At 37.0% G+C, this 14,371-nt stretch overlaps 1 protein-coding gene across 3 annotated transcripts in view; it reads right to left on the minus strand.

The window, feature by feature from the left end:
• LOC131046588 (large ribosomal subunit protein eL20z) overlaps window positions 1-14,371 on the minus strand; it is a 78,682-nt gene that overhangs the window by 28,640 nt on the left and 35,671 nt on the right. The window lies entirely within an intron of this gene.

Consider the following 14,371-nt stretch of genomic DNA (forward strand, 5'->3'; position numbering starts at 1 on the left):
CAGGGACAGAAACAGTGACGTGGACTCCAATTTTCAATCACTAGGTATATAGATGGAGATGCCAAAGAATTAACAGTGTATACTTATGTATTCAAATTTCAGAAAATTAAATACATCAAATTCTGAATTCATACAACATAAGCATTGAAAAATAAAATAAAATTCAGAAAGATACAAAATGCACAAAAGGTTTTAGCACACCACATAATATGCTGAAGAAAGTACAAATCAATTTCATCTAAAATATTAATTTCATAAAAAGTAGTGTCAAAGGTACCTACTGATATGTGTCAACAAATTGGCATGCAAACAAAAAAGGTGAAACCTACTAAATGCACAAAATTCAGAAAGATACAAAATGAAAAAAAGGTTTTAGCACACCACATAATATGCTGAAGAAAGTACAAATCATTTTCATCATAAATTTAAGTTCATAAAACAGTAGTGTCAAAGGTACATGCTGATATGTGTCAACAAGTCGGCATGCTGTTGTCCTCATTTTTGGATTCTCAAAAATGTGACAACCCCTACAATTTTCTGCCTAAAAAGTGTCATTTTTGTCTCCAAGGCACGTTTTACGAGGTACAAAACTCACATTTGATAGTGTCAAATCATTGGGGGGTGTCTTTGCCATCATTGTCCAAGTTTTGGGGAGTTTTGGTCTTCCTTTTCCTAGCTTTCTGTGCAATTTCGGGTTTCAGAACAGTCACTGCAGGTTGAAGATTTTACTCTATGGCACGCTTCCCGAGGCAAAATTTGCTTCGCCCTTGGACTGACATAATCCTCAGTCCATCCTCGAACCACGTTTCAAATTTCATCGCATTTTGGGTTCGTTTTCTATGTCTTTCCTTCAATTTCAGGTTTTTTCTCCCTGACTGCAGGTGGGAAATTTTCCTTGAATTGCAAGTTTTAATGATTTTCTTTGTTTTAGTCTTCGTAGGGAAATTTTTGGCTAATTACAAGTGCACTTTATTGAAAAAAGAACTTGTAACTTACTTTTTATTTCCCCCTTGATACTTTTTGGCTTTTTGGCTTTTTAAGTCATAATAGGGATTTTTTGGATAAGTTACAAGTTAATTTTAAATTGTATATTTAAAAGTCACTTGTAATTCTTTTGTAAAACCCCTATTTTAATGTCTTTTGCTTGTAATGGGAATTTTATTCCCCTATTACATGTGTTGAGTTATTAAAATTTCTTGTAGGGATTTTATTTTCCCTTTACAAGTTATTTATAACTTGCATCTCTTTCTAAAACCCAATTTTGCTTAGAAATGGAATAAAGTGACAATTTTAAACTTGCTATTGTGCCCAAAAAACCCGATTTTCTCCATAGAGTGTAAATTGAGGAATTTTAAACTTGCAATTGGATTTCTAAGACCTGATTTTGCCTTGTTGAGAGAAAAGTAACATTTTAAACTTGTAATATGGAAATTAAAACCCGATTTTCACTATTACACGTAAAATGAAACTTGTTGTTCTTTCCCAAAAACCCAACCAGCAATATTGGAGGATTTTGTTGTCAATTTCCACCAATTTTTGTGGAGAAATCTTACGAGAAGGAAGGCGTTTTGGATTCCTTGCTATTTTTATGCATTTTCCAACTCTCTTCATGCCATTTGTTAGACATTATCGCTGGTTTTATGGTGTTTTAATAGCAAAAACGTTTTTGAAAAATGCCACGATTTTCTTATTCAAGTGCCACGAATCTTGTCTTTCCTAAATCGTTTTGGCTTGTCTTGCCTAGGCATGGAAGTTGGGTGCTTTACTTGACCGATTCTTCATGCTTTTAAGGGGCATTTCGATACATATGGCATTTTTTCAAAAACGTGGCTAGGGTTTGAATCTTCTTCTTTTTTCTATAAGAGATTCTTTCTCTTCATGATAGTTGTTAGTTTTGTTTTGCTCTTTCCTAAAATCGGTTTTTGTGAGAGATTTTCCCCTTTGTTCCAAGTTTGCAAAGCAATTTGTGAATTGCATTGATCTTCCCCATTTTCCCTCTTTACTTGTATTCGGGATTTTAAATCCCGATTACAAGTAGGATGAAAATAATTGATCTTCCCTTATGGTTGTAATATTTTAACCATCTTTTGTTGAAATTCCAAGTTTCAAAGATGAAAAATACCCATTCTTTCAAAATCGGGTTTTTAGAACTGGATTACAAGTAAAAGTTCTTCCCATTTTTCATATGATCAACAAGGAAAAGTTCTTCAAAAATCCATTCATAACCATCCGCACTTGTTGTTTTTGGTCATAAGCTTCATTTCCATCATATCAAGATCCCTATTCCCACCATTGCGTCCACTCATTTCACACCTTCATTCATTTTCCCCATTTAAAGTCTACCTGCGGTCAGCCATCCAGAACCCGAAATTGATCCAAAATGCACTCAAAAACACTTGAAAATGAGTTTTAAAGGTCCAATTACAAGTGCAAACTTGTGTTTACCCATTACACATATGAAGTTGCATGTTTGTTCTCCACAATTGCAAGTTAATGCTCTTGTTTTCTCCACACATGTAATGCAGCTTCCAGAACCCGAAATTCACCTATCCGGTTTGCACACACAATCTACCAAATCAATGGATTAAGGCATGGGCCTTATTTTGCAAGCAGATTTCAAGAATGGAGGATGATACAAAGAAGAGATACAACAACAATTCATGGTTGAGAGCATAAAATGCTTTCAAGACAAAGACGGTCATGACATGAAAAGAGGAAGGCAACCCTTTCCCTCCTGAAAAGATAGTACTACCCCAAGCAAGAAGACAAGGATGTAGGTTCCCGTTCCGATTCAAGATGTCTTTACCAATCCAGAATACTTCAAGTTCTAGCATCCTAAAGCAACATGAAAATCATCACAGACAAAGGATGATGCAGTTAGAGTCGTGTCTTTAAACACATGGAATAGTTTTTGTTATGCATTTGTAATTTTGTTTTGATAAGTTACATGTTACAAAAAAAAAAACTTTGTAATTGCAAGTTAACTCATTACTTGCACTTTTGTAATTACATGTAAAGCAACTACAAGTTGTGTTCAATTAGGACTATAGTTGGAATAAGTCATAGTTAGTTATTGAATAAATCTTGGTCGTTGAGAGAATTTCTCAAGTTAGTTGGGATCCTCCCACCTTTTTCTCATGACTCCTCTCCTATAAATACTTGAAGGGGTCTATTGTAATCTTTATCTTTTGGAAAGCAAGCAAAAACTCTTTCAAATTTACAGCAAAGAAGTTTTTGAGCTTTCATGTGTGAATTCAAGAATTGAAGGAATAGAAGGAAATTGCTCAAGCTTTGAGTCTTTGTGCTACATTCTTGAGTTTGTGTTCTGTATTATCTTTCTTGCAAGTGTTTATTAAAGAGCTTAATCGCATTTGATTTGCAGTCTTTGTGCTGCAAGTATTTGAGGTTAATATAAATTAGAATAAATATTCTTTTGAGAGGAGCTATAAGTCTTTGTGCTTGCACTTATTCTTAAGAGAGTTTAGAAGCAGATTTTGTGAGAAATAGCTGTGAGTCTTTGAGCTTATACTACTTCCCATTGTTTTAAGTAGAAAAGAATAAGATATTTCAGTCTTTGAGCTGATATAATTTGTTCTTGATAGCATTAGTATAGAAAAGGGTAGATAGGACTTCATATAATCAAGACTTTGAGCTTGATATTGTTGTCTCGTCCCGAAAGAAGTGACGGAAGTCTTTAAGCTTTCACGAAACTTCATTTCTTTTCTCTCATTTCATTTCAAAAGTTGTTACTGCTGTTTTATGTTAAATTGCTATCACTTTTTTGTGAAGAGAAAAGGATATTGGCTTTCTTGAAAGAAGAAGAAAGACTGTTGTCCCATCCTATTTTATTTTTAAAGTTGTAGTTAGATAGGGGGAGCCTTCCCTTAATTAGGAGAGTTTTACTCACACACTGTAGTCGAAACCACAATTTTTCTATATTTCCCCAAGTGTACAAAATTTTCAACCAACACATGCAAACAAAAAAGGTGAAACCTACTAAAAGCATGAACAATTCTGAATTCATTCATCTACAAAATGAATGCCTTCAACAACTCTCTTCTCCAACTCCATGTCTTCTGCTAAGATACTCTTCAAATAAAAATTGCTCTTAAGCTCTAGCTCCTCTATAGGTAATCAAACTATGGGTAAATCATTAAAGCCATCTGGTTGAACTACCCATCCTCCAAACCCAGCTCATCTCCATCAAACTGAAGATGGTCTATTTGTTATTGTTTTTTGATAAAGTAGGGTAGGAAACATGGACTTTCCTAGGAAGCACCCGTAGGAGATGCTAAAGACTACAAATCAGGCCATCATACCTTAAGGCTTAGAGATGTCTCCAACTCCAACTCCATCTCCATCTTGCATCTTCAAGATGCATCCTTGCACCTAAGATGCATTATAGGCATGCAGAAACACATCTTACTATTTCCATAGCCTGATTGATCATAATTTTAATTTTTTTTGATATTGTGAAAAGGTTAAAAATATAGTGCAATTGAGAAACAAATATATCTTGTCACCTGATAAACAAAGAGTCACAAAACAAAAAACCAAGTATCAACCTAAAGGTTAAATACAAAAGAGGGGATAACCAACAATCATAGGATCAAATTATGTACATAGACATTTATACCAATATATCACTAGTGGGAAGGGAGATGTGGAATAGAGCCCAATATACCAATATCCAAAGAACCATACCAAGATAAAAAGCTAGCATTATGAAGAAGGGCACATAGCAAAAGCTATCCAAATCTAGTGGGCAAAGGACAATAACCTCTAAGTCATTGCATGAGGATCTAGCATGTGTGACCAAATGCTAAAAGATAAAAAAGGTAAAGCATGTCGGTGTCATTACCCAAGCTGGGATATTAACTAACTTTGCAAATTTTCTAAAGTAGAACACAAAACCTAGCTTGTCAATGATGATGATGATTTTAATTTTGACGAAGACCCATAAGCACTGATTAACCATTGTATTATTTAAATACTAAACAAAGAATATCTATCATGACATTTGAGTTTGCCAAATTGATATCAAACTAGTATGTTGTATTTTTAAATATTTGGTGGTTTTATTTAGCATATGCATAATATGTGGTGTTCTGAAACTTAATAGTACTTGTACTTGTTGATGTGTCTTTTATACACGATCAAACACAGAATAAAATACCCAAAGGTACCTTATCCTCTCTTGAACAAAGCTTCCCCAAATGCTGAAGATTTCACCTAGGGATCAATCGAGGCAACTCCAAGGTTCTAATATGTAGGTTCTCTACTTGCAGATAAGCACCACTGTTCGTTGTGTTTGCTGTTTCATCAAGGGGCCTTACGTACTTTCTATGAAAGTTGGTTCTTGCAACTACTTTACCAATGAGGAACTGGATTTTCTTAATACCATCCGATGTTTCAAAAAAGGCAAAAGATAAGGGATTCGAGAGGGCTATGCTAAACTAAGCCTAAGAATGACTAAATGGAGGGTGATCTTAGTGAAACTCCACCAATCTCAGTATTGCCATAGAACAACAACTCTACTGGAATCGGTGCGATCTTCTAAGGGAATTCAAAGATTTCCGAATCATGAATGAACATAGATACTATCAATAGAATACATATCAGTATTCAAGTAATGATTGAACCCTAAACAATTTCAATATCTCCAGTTGACCACACAGGGCACACTTACAATCAGTAAGAGGCTAGTGGTTTGGACTATGAGCTTCACTAAAAGATCAAACACAACATTTATCACTCAATCTAACTCTAACATCTAAATGCTATCTTCAATAAGAGTGATTCAAGAAGATGAACAACCATGTAAAAAGCCACAAAGATTGCAATAAAACACCATAACTTTAATATTTCATTGATCTCATAGCAAAATATAACAACAATTGTTCAACTTTCTCTCTTCACCAAATTTGTATTCTCTATGAATAACTACTCCTCTTCTCTGCTGCTAATAAACTTATTCCTCTTAACCTTAACCTTCCAAAATGAAATGAGTGACAGCTTATATAGCATTTTCAAATACTATGAATGGCCCAGATTTAAAGAAGATCGAGGGCTGAGATTTTGACACCTACACCCTAGTTAGGGTTTGTTACAAAAATACCCCTAATTAGATAAGCATTATCATAACATAGCCAATAGAAATTGGCACAAATAACAAGGAAGCATCATCCACCAGGGATTGAATCGCCACATCATTTCATAACAACTTCTCATCTAGAATTTTGTTCCCTTTTCCTTGTTCCTTTCTGGCATATTCAATGAATATGGACGTAATACCTTCAACCTCTGCAATAGGAATCTCAGGCAAGTTCTTCATTCGCTCTTCCAAGTGAAGGACCTCATCAAAGGCCACAAGAAGAGTCATCTCCCATCCGTGCTCCAACTCTTTTGTTTTCTCAATCAGGAACATAGTAGTATACATCTGATCTTGCTGCTCTTCTGTGATTACGTCTTCCTCTCTACAAAAGATGACCTTGATCTGTCCTCCAATTCTTGGGCGTCCGCATCTGTTTCAATCTCTATCCTTCTATCAAGGATTGTACACGATACATCAAACACCTTATCCTGAATAGGATGGATAGTGTCCTCAACTTGGCTGCACCTACTACTTATGTCCTTGAATAGAGCTTCCTTCATTTGGAGCAAAGTTGACCATTGTAGGAGATTATGAGTTCCTCCATCAATTATCCTTTCTTGTGCTAAAAACTGTCTTGATGTCCTTACGACTTGCAATACTGGGATGACAATGTCTCTAGTGTGAGTGAATGCATCGACAGCTACCACTAGATTATGAATGATCTCAAGGACTTGGATGGCCCTGTGGACTGTTTTCATCATTCTTCCAAAAAATTCCTTAGCTACCATGTAGGATCTATCAATCCATGTATCCATGAGTCAGGCTAAGTTCTTCATCTTTTCTGCCTAATTTATTGACTCTAAGAGGGAGTGTCTGCAAGGGTGAGACTACTGGATCCTGTCGCCTTAATGGCTGATTAAGGTGGCTAAAATAATTCCTCCAAGCATTAATCTCCTTTTCCAACCTTTTATTCTTTTCTATTTCTTCTTTTAGTTTATCATTAACTGCCCTCACTGAATCAGTCGCATCTTCCATGGCTTGCTCGGAGGTAAGTGGGCCAAGATCAAATGTCTCTAAATCATATTCTTCTGCCATGATCTCATCATCGTACTTGTCCACTGCTGGTGTAGCTATCTGTATCTTTCTAGATCCTATATCATCTCTGATTACCTTTGACATCTTTGTAGCTTTCTTCCTTTCAATCTCCTCTTGAGAATTGCCTAGAAGGCTTTCCAAATCAAATACTTGCTCCTCATCTTCAACCACAACTACCCTCATAAGTCTTTCTCTAAGCCAATCTAGAATGGAAGATTTTCCTTCTCTTACTTGCACTTCCTCAGGCAATGGCTTCTCGCCTCTAAAAGGAGATGTCGCTTCATCATCATTTCTTTCTCTTTGTTGCTCATTAACATCAACTTGGAGAGGAAGAGATTGACTTGATGAGTGCTGAGGTGTCCTTCCTTTGTCTTGTTTGTCATTTTGTACTGTGGATTCCATAGACTCATCTATCTCATACACCTTCTCTCGTTGATCCTCTCCTTGACTTATCTCCTTTTCATGTTTAGAAGAAGCACTCGAGGGATGATCAGGATTTACCTTTTGTTTCTTCTTGGACGATTCTCTCTTTTCAAGTCCTTTTCTCTTCGACCCCCTAGAATGAGAAGTGTTCTCGCTTGCACTCACCTCTCCTTCTTCTGTTCTTGTTTCTAAGCTGAATGTCATAGCTATGTTTTGTTCCTTCAACTTTTGATGTTGGACATCCACCCATCTGCGAGTACAACTCAAGACTGGATCCATCAATGCTCTTAAGTCTGTGACCTCTTGCTCATCCCAATCAACTTTCATTTCTTTGTCTTCTTTCTCATAGGAAGATTGAAGATATCTGCCACTGTCTTGTGCTTGATCTACTACTCTATAAACTTTGCATTTCCTGATAAGATCTAAGGGCAATCGAGGGTGCATCTTTCTTTTTACCTCTACATCATCCTGAACATTCATCTAGAAGTCCTCTACTTGAAATACATGCTTGTACTTCCCAACCGCTTCTTCCATATGCCCATTAGGATCAAAATTTTCTCTCGAGGCAAAAGATGTGAATGAGTAGAGAGATAGCTCCTTTTCTGCATCTTCAACTGCTTGAGAATTAGGACATACTTCAATTAAATTTCCAAGTGAAATAGGTATAGGGATACCATTCCCATGCTTATGTCTTGATGCCTTAGCACAAGCTACCAGTTGTCTAGTCACTTCAAGTAGTACTACTCTATCCGTAGGATACCTCGGCAACATATAAGGAGGTGAAGGACATCCATGGATCCTGATGTAGGTAAATTTAGGAATTTGAATGAACCACGCACCATGTTTCTTCACAAGCTCTTGTTCTTCTGGAGACAATCTTTGGTGAATTCCTCCTTGTAGTGTCCTGGTGATATGCATTGTGAAAGTATCGTTGACTAGCTTGTAGTAATTCTTAGACGAATGATGCAATTGAGCATAAGAATCACATACTCTTATCTCTCCAGGCCCTCCCCCAACAACTCCTCTGTGTGGTAGTCCTACATACTCAAAGCATCTGGCTAAAGAATATATAACATATGAACTCATGTGGAATGACTTAGTAGGGACTAGCCTCCTCAACTGCACATCTAGGTTGTTACTGATAATCCTGGCCCAGTTGAACATTCCTTTCCCTTGAACGATCACTTGTATAAACAAGAACATCCACCTGTCGAAAAAGAAGGCTTGAGAGGCACCCACAATTCGATTAAGCATGGTTATCAAGTCTCTGAAATGTTCTTGGAAATCAATTCCGTGAGGTGTATTGGGTATCTTTTTTAGGAGAGGCCTACTCTTGAGTAACCAATTCTTATTGATGAAATTTAGACAGGTATCAGGATCATCTTCGTAGATAGACTTGGCTCCTTCTAGGCTCTTGTAGATCATATCCCTCTGTTCTGGAAGATGAAAAGCTTCACTTATAGCTCCTTCTGAGAGATATGCAAGGATAGTCCCATCTTTGGCCACAATTGTCCTTGAATGTGAATCATAGTGCCTGGCACATTCAATCATTAGCTCATGGCATCTGACTGCAGGAGGGAAACCTGCCGCCTTGACGATTCCACTCTCAATTATCTTCTTGGCTATGGGTGATGTCTTGCCGATGTAGGGTGCTTCTTGAAACTTCTTCACATTGAAGTTTCCTAAGTTGGTGTCTCCAATATTGCTCCATTTGGATACGATCCTCATCTCCAAGTCACTCTTTTGATCTTCTTTAATGAGGGCTTGTCGGGTAGAGGATCCACTTGCCTTGGGGGCCGCCTTTTGTTACCTATAAAAAGGGGTTAAGTTAGGTTTTAGGTATGGTCACAAAGATAGGCAATTGAAGACCTTAAAAAGAACAATTGAACTTCAATTTGAACTTAAATGAATAAGCATTGAAATTTACAAATTGAAATTACAAATGAATTAATCCAAATCATGAAGACTTAACTCCAAAAATAATTGATATTGAACTGAATCAGATCTTCAAAACTCCTTCAAATAAATCAGATTGCACATACCTTAATCTTGATCTTTGAGCCTTAAAAGGAATGAACCTGAAAAGAGGGGGAAAATAATGCCTTGCTATTGAATTCACCTCTTTCCAAAATGCTGTTCAAAGAAGTTTGTTCTGCTAAAAGCTTCAGGTCTGCACCTTAAATTCACCTTCGAAGGATTGCTGATCTTCTAATTTGTCCTTGAGAGGATCAGGTCTGAGATTAAGAATGTTGAATCTGCCTTTATATGATATGATTTTTGCCTTCTTAAACCTGAAATTCACCTTCTATCTGCTGGAATTCGCTTCTCCAAGTCTGCTCTTTAAATTCGCTCCAATGAAGAATGTTTGATTGAATGACTAATGATTTTAAAATCCACCTTCCTTTATAGGCGCTTTCACCCCTCCTCTAAAAGGCCGACTTTGTAAAAAAAATTTAAAAATGCTTTGGCACCAAAGGGTAAATTTTATGAAGTTTTGAATTTAATAAGTGCTTGAATTAGGCGAATTTTCCCTAGTTGCTCAAAATAAGGTTTGATGAGCGATTTGGGTGAGGAATAAAGTGTTTTGAAGAAATTCGCTCTTGTATCTTTGAAAGGGTCAAGAGCAAACTAGGGGTATTAGCCTTGGACAAGCATTAAAACACTTTATATCACCTTCATCCATGTTGTTTCACCCTTGAAGCTAGCTAGGAAGACATCTTGGAGATCTCCTTGCACAAATCTTAATGTTAAAAGGCAACTATAAGCAAACTTGTTTGTGTATCTTGGGAAGGACAGGCCCTATTGGGAAATTTCACTTTGGACCCTTTGGAAGGGTCAGGAGCGAAAAAGTTATTTGCACTCAAACCTTCACCATTTCTTTCAACTCTGCTTCTAGGCTTGGCTTTTGGGTCCTCTCCCCATCTCAATCTAGCCCATATGCCTTCAAAGTGATGTCCACTCAATGCATTTGGTGGGAAATTAGGCTATCTTAGGATTTCACTCTGGACCCTTTGGAAGGGTCAGGAGCGAAATGAAATTCGCTTTGGACCCTTTGAGAGGGTTAGAAGCGATTTTTGCTCTTTTGCTCAAATCTTCCACTTTCTCATCCTCCATTTGCTTCCAAGGCATGATAACGTCTTAGCTAAGGCTCCAAGGCACAAAATTGTCCAAATTTGAAGCAAAAGGGAGGATTCTATGAAAATTCGCTCTGGACCCTTTGGAAGGGTCAGGAGCGAATTTGCTATTTAGCCTCAATTCTATCATTTTCTTTGCTCCAAATCACTTCTCAAGGCAAGACTTAACAATTCTCTCCAAACAATGCCTTAGGAATCAAGATCTTGATCTCAAACATGAGCAAAATAGAGGTTTTAGGAATTTCACTCTGGACCCTTTGGAAGGCGAAATTCTTCCTTAGGCTCAATTCACACTTCTTGTCCTCTCAACTCACCTCAAACTTGACTTATCAAATCTCTTCTTACCATAATCAAGTCAATTCGCCATCTATTTAGCTCAAAACAAGGTCTTTTTAGTGCATTAGGCAAAATAGAGAGTCTAGTTAAGGATTTCACTCTGGACCCCTTGAGAGGGTCAGAAGTTTGGAAGAATTTTGCTCTGGACCCTTTGTAATGGTCAGGAGCGAATTTTTTCTTTCTTGACTCAATTTACACTCAACTTGCCTTGGACTCGCCCCTTTGACTTTTACCTCATCATACTCAAGCCAACTTGCTCTAAGGTGATGTTCTTTTCAACGTTTTTGGTGAGGAAATAAGCTATCTTAAGGATTTCGCTCTAGACCCTCTCCAAGGGTCAGGAGCGAAATTCATGTTTTAGGCTCAATCCACATCCAATTTGCCTTAGCTTTGCTTTAAACTTGATTTTTTTGACCCTTTTCCTTCCATATTCTTGCAAATTTGCCCAACCATTCGATGACTTTGGTGAAGAATGAGGTCTTTTAGGGAAATTTTGCTTTGGACCCTTTGGAAGGGTCAAGAGCGAAATTTGCAATTATGCTCAATTTCTTGACCTTTTCATCACTTTACTTTGTTGTACACATCAATTCTCTCTTAATCATGCCATAAGGACAAGTTTTATGATGTAAATTTGGACCAAGAAGGGAGTTACAAGGAAATTCGCTCTAGAGCCTTTGGAAGGGTCCAGAGCAAAATTGAGGTTTTAGGCTCAATTTTCTCATTTTCCCCTCAACTTTGCTCTCAGACTTGGTTTTTAAGGTCCTTCCTTCATCTTAATGAAGTCTATTTGCCTACAAGGTGGTGTCAATTCAATGCTTTTGATGACAAATTAGGTCTTTCCAAGGATTTCGCTCTGGACCCTTTGAGAGGGTCAGGAGCGAAATTGATGTTTAGACTCAATTTCTTCATCCCCTCTCGTTCCAAGTGTATTTATCCCCTTCAAAGATGCCATGGGAGCAAGGTTTGTGATGCAAATTAGGACTAAGAAAGTAGGTATGAGGAAATTCGCTCTAGACCCTTTGGAAGGGTCAGGAGCAAATTTGCTCCTTTTGGCTCAATTTCCTTCTCCAATATGGTTGCAACTCATTCCAATGGCAAGGATCAATCATTCTTCATTCAATTGAAGCTTGGGAGGAAAATCTATAGCCCAAGTTAGGACCAAGGGAGGTTCTTAGTAGAATTCGCTCTGGACCCTTTGAAAGGGTCAAGAGCGAAATTTTTCTTTGAGCTCACATCCTTAACTTTTTCTCAAATTTTCAAGCCAATTTCTTATAATTACATCCTTCCAAGCTTGCCCATGCTAGCATTCGTCTTTCGTGCCTACACTTCGATCACTTGCTTCTTCATAACAACTCAGACACTACAGAAGACAAGACTCTGGCCTAATAACTCACAACCTTGATTCATCTTGACTCAAACTCCTCAAGACTTCCTTGCAAAATAGACATTCTCCAACTTTCTAAGGCAAGATCCTGCTAAAATTATATTAGGGTTCGAGGCAGAGAAAATGACTTCCCCAAGCTTAGGCCAGACTTGGCCTTAAAAGGAACCCTAGGCAAGCCCTATGAAGGAAACCCTAACTTATCAAACCTAGGCCACCACTAACTCACTCAAAACACCTAACAAGCAGAGAAAAGCTAAGCAAAGAGAAACAAGACACAAAAAAGAGAGGGGGTCCCCATTTTGATGGGGCGATGTGTGAAATGGTCACAAACAGTACCCAATTTGGCAACTTAGGGCTTTTCACTGATATTAGGCTAATTGTTTCATGGTTTTTGAGCCTAACCTAATATTAAAACTTGAAGATAAGTTTAAAGGGATAAACATTATTAGAATATAACTCTCCAAAGCCCATGGCAAGAATGTATCAACTAACTGGAGTTGGTAAGCACTGAATGCACCAGTAATCAATTGTGTATGCAGGAATGATGACAGTTTTATTCCTATTTGTTTTAATGGAAAGGTGTGCGCAGTCAACCAGCTCAACACTCATGCTAATGTAGACTTATGTCATTCAACCCTAGTTGCATTAGGGCACAAATATTTTGGCTATATATATATATATATATATATATATATATATATATATATATATATATATATATATATATATATAGGTTGATTTGGGAATGTAGGGAGTTTTTCAATTTTTCTCTAGTTTTGCGGCACAGGTGGTGCTCGAATTCATAAAATGGGGTGGAGAGCTTGTATGTTTTTATAAATCGATATATCCAATAGAGTTGAAAAGCTCTATTTATAAGAGATTACAAGAGGATGTTTCTAAACAAAACATCCGTTTAACAGAATGCAGAAAAGAAAACTTCCTAATCTAACTACGATGACCATTATGAAAACATTACAATATTTTAATACCCTCACTTAATGGTCATCATACTAAATACCCTATAGAAGACAAACTGAAGACTTTTTTTATTTTTTTTGGTCACAAAAGCATTGAAGGCTGCTTACTTTGCTTCAGAATGCTTTGCGACATGAACCTACTGCTGAGACACTTCCCTGATTCTACAGAACTTTTGGAGACGACCAAGATAGGCACAATCCTTCCAACCTAATGTTGGGTAACAAAGTTGTCCCTCCCTTTATCTAGAGACATGAAGATCAAGTTCTCAAAAAGCACTAATTTTTGTTGACAAAAAATCAGCAAAAAACTGAAACCATGATTTTGTGAAAAAATCGTCAAAAACTTTTGCAGATGAACACTATGACCCAAAACAAATTGCAAAGTTGTCCCTCCCTTTATCTAGAGACATGAAGATCAAGTTCTCAAAAAGCACCGATTTTTGTTGACAAAAAATCAGCAAAAAACTAAAACCATGATTTTGTGAAAAAATCGTCAAAAACTTTTGCAGATGAGCACTACGACCCAAAACAAATTGCAAGAAACCGCGATTTTTGTGGAAAAATCAACAAACCCCTAACGCGATGTTGAGATCACCCACGATTTTGCAAACAAATCAGCAAACCCTTCCATTATCTTTTGGAACAAATTAGAAAACCAAGACACGACTTTGAGGAGAAAATAAAAAAATCCCAACAATAAATTTTTAGGAAAAAATTATAAAACCCAACAATAATTTTTTTAGGAAAAAGAATATAAAAACCAACAATAATACCCAACGAAATCATAATAAAATACCTTTGTCGTCAGCACAACCCTACACAATCCATCGCAATTGTCGCGACCACAAACACGGAGCTTCACATAGCTGAAGGATTTGCAGGCATCAAAACTCAGAGAAAAACACCATGAAGTTGTGCAACACAGAAA

The sequence above is a fragment of the Cryptomeria japonica genome, chromosome 9 (assembly GCF_030272615.1).
Source record: "Cryptomeria japonica chromosome 9, Sugi_1.0, whole genome shotgun sequence".
NCBI classification, from domain to species: Eukaryota; Viridiplantae; Streptophyta; class Pinopsida; order Cupressales; family Cupressaceae; genus Cryptomeria; species Cryptomeria japonica.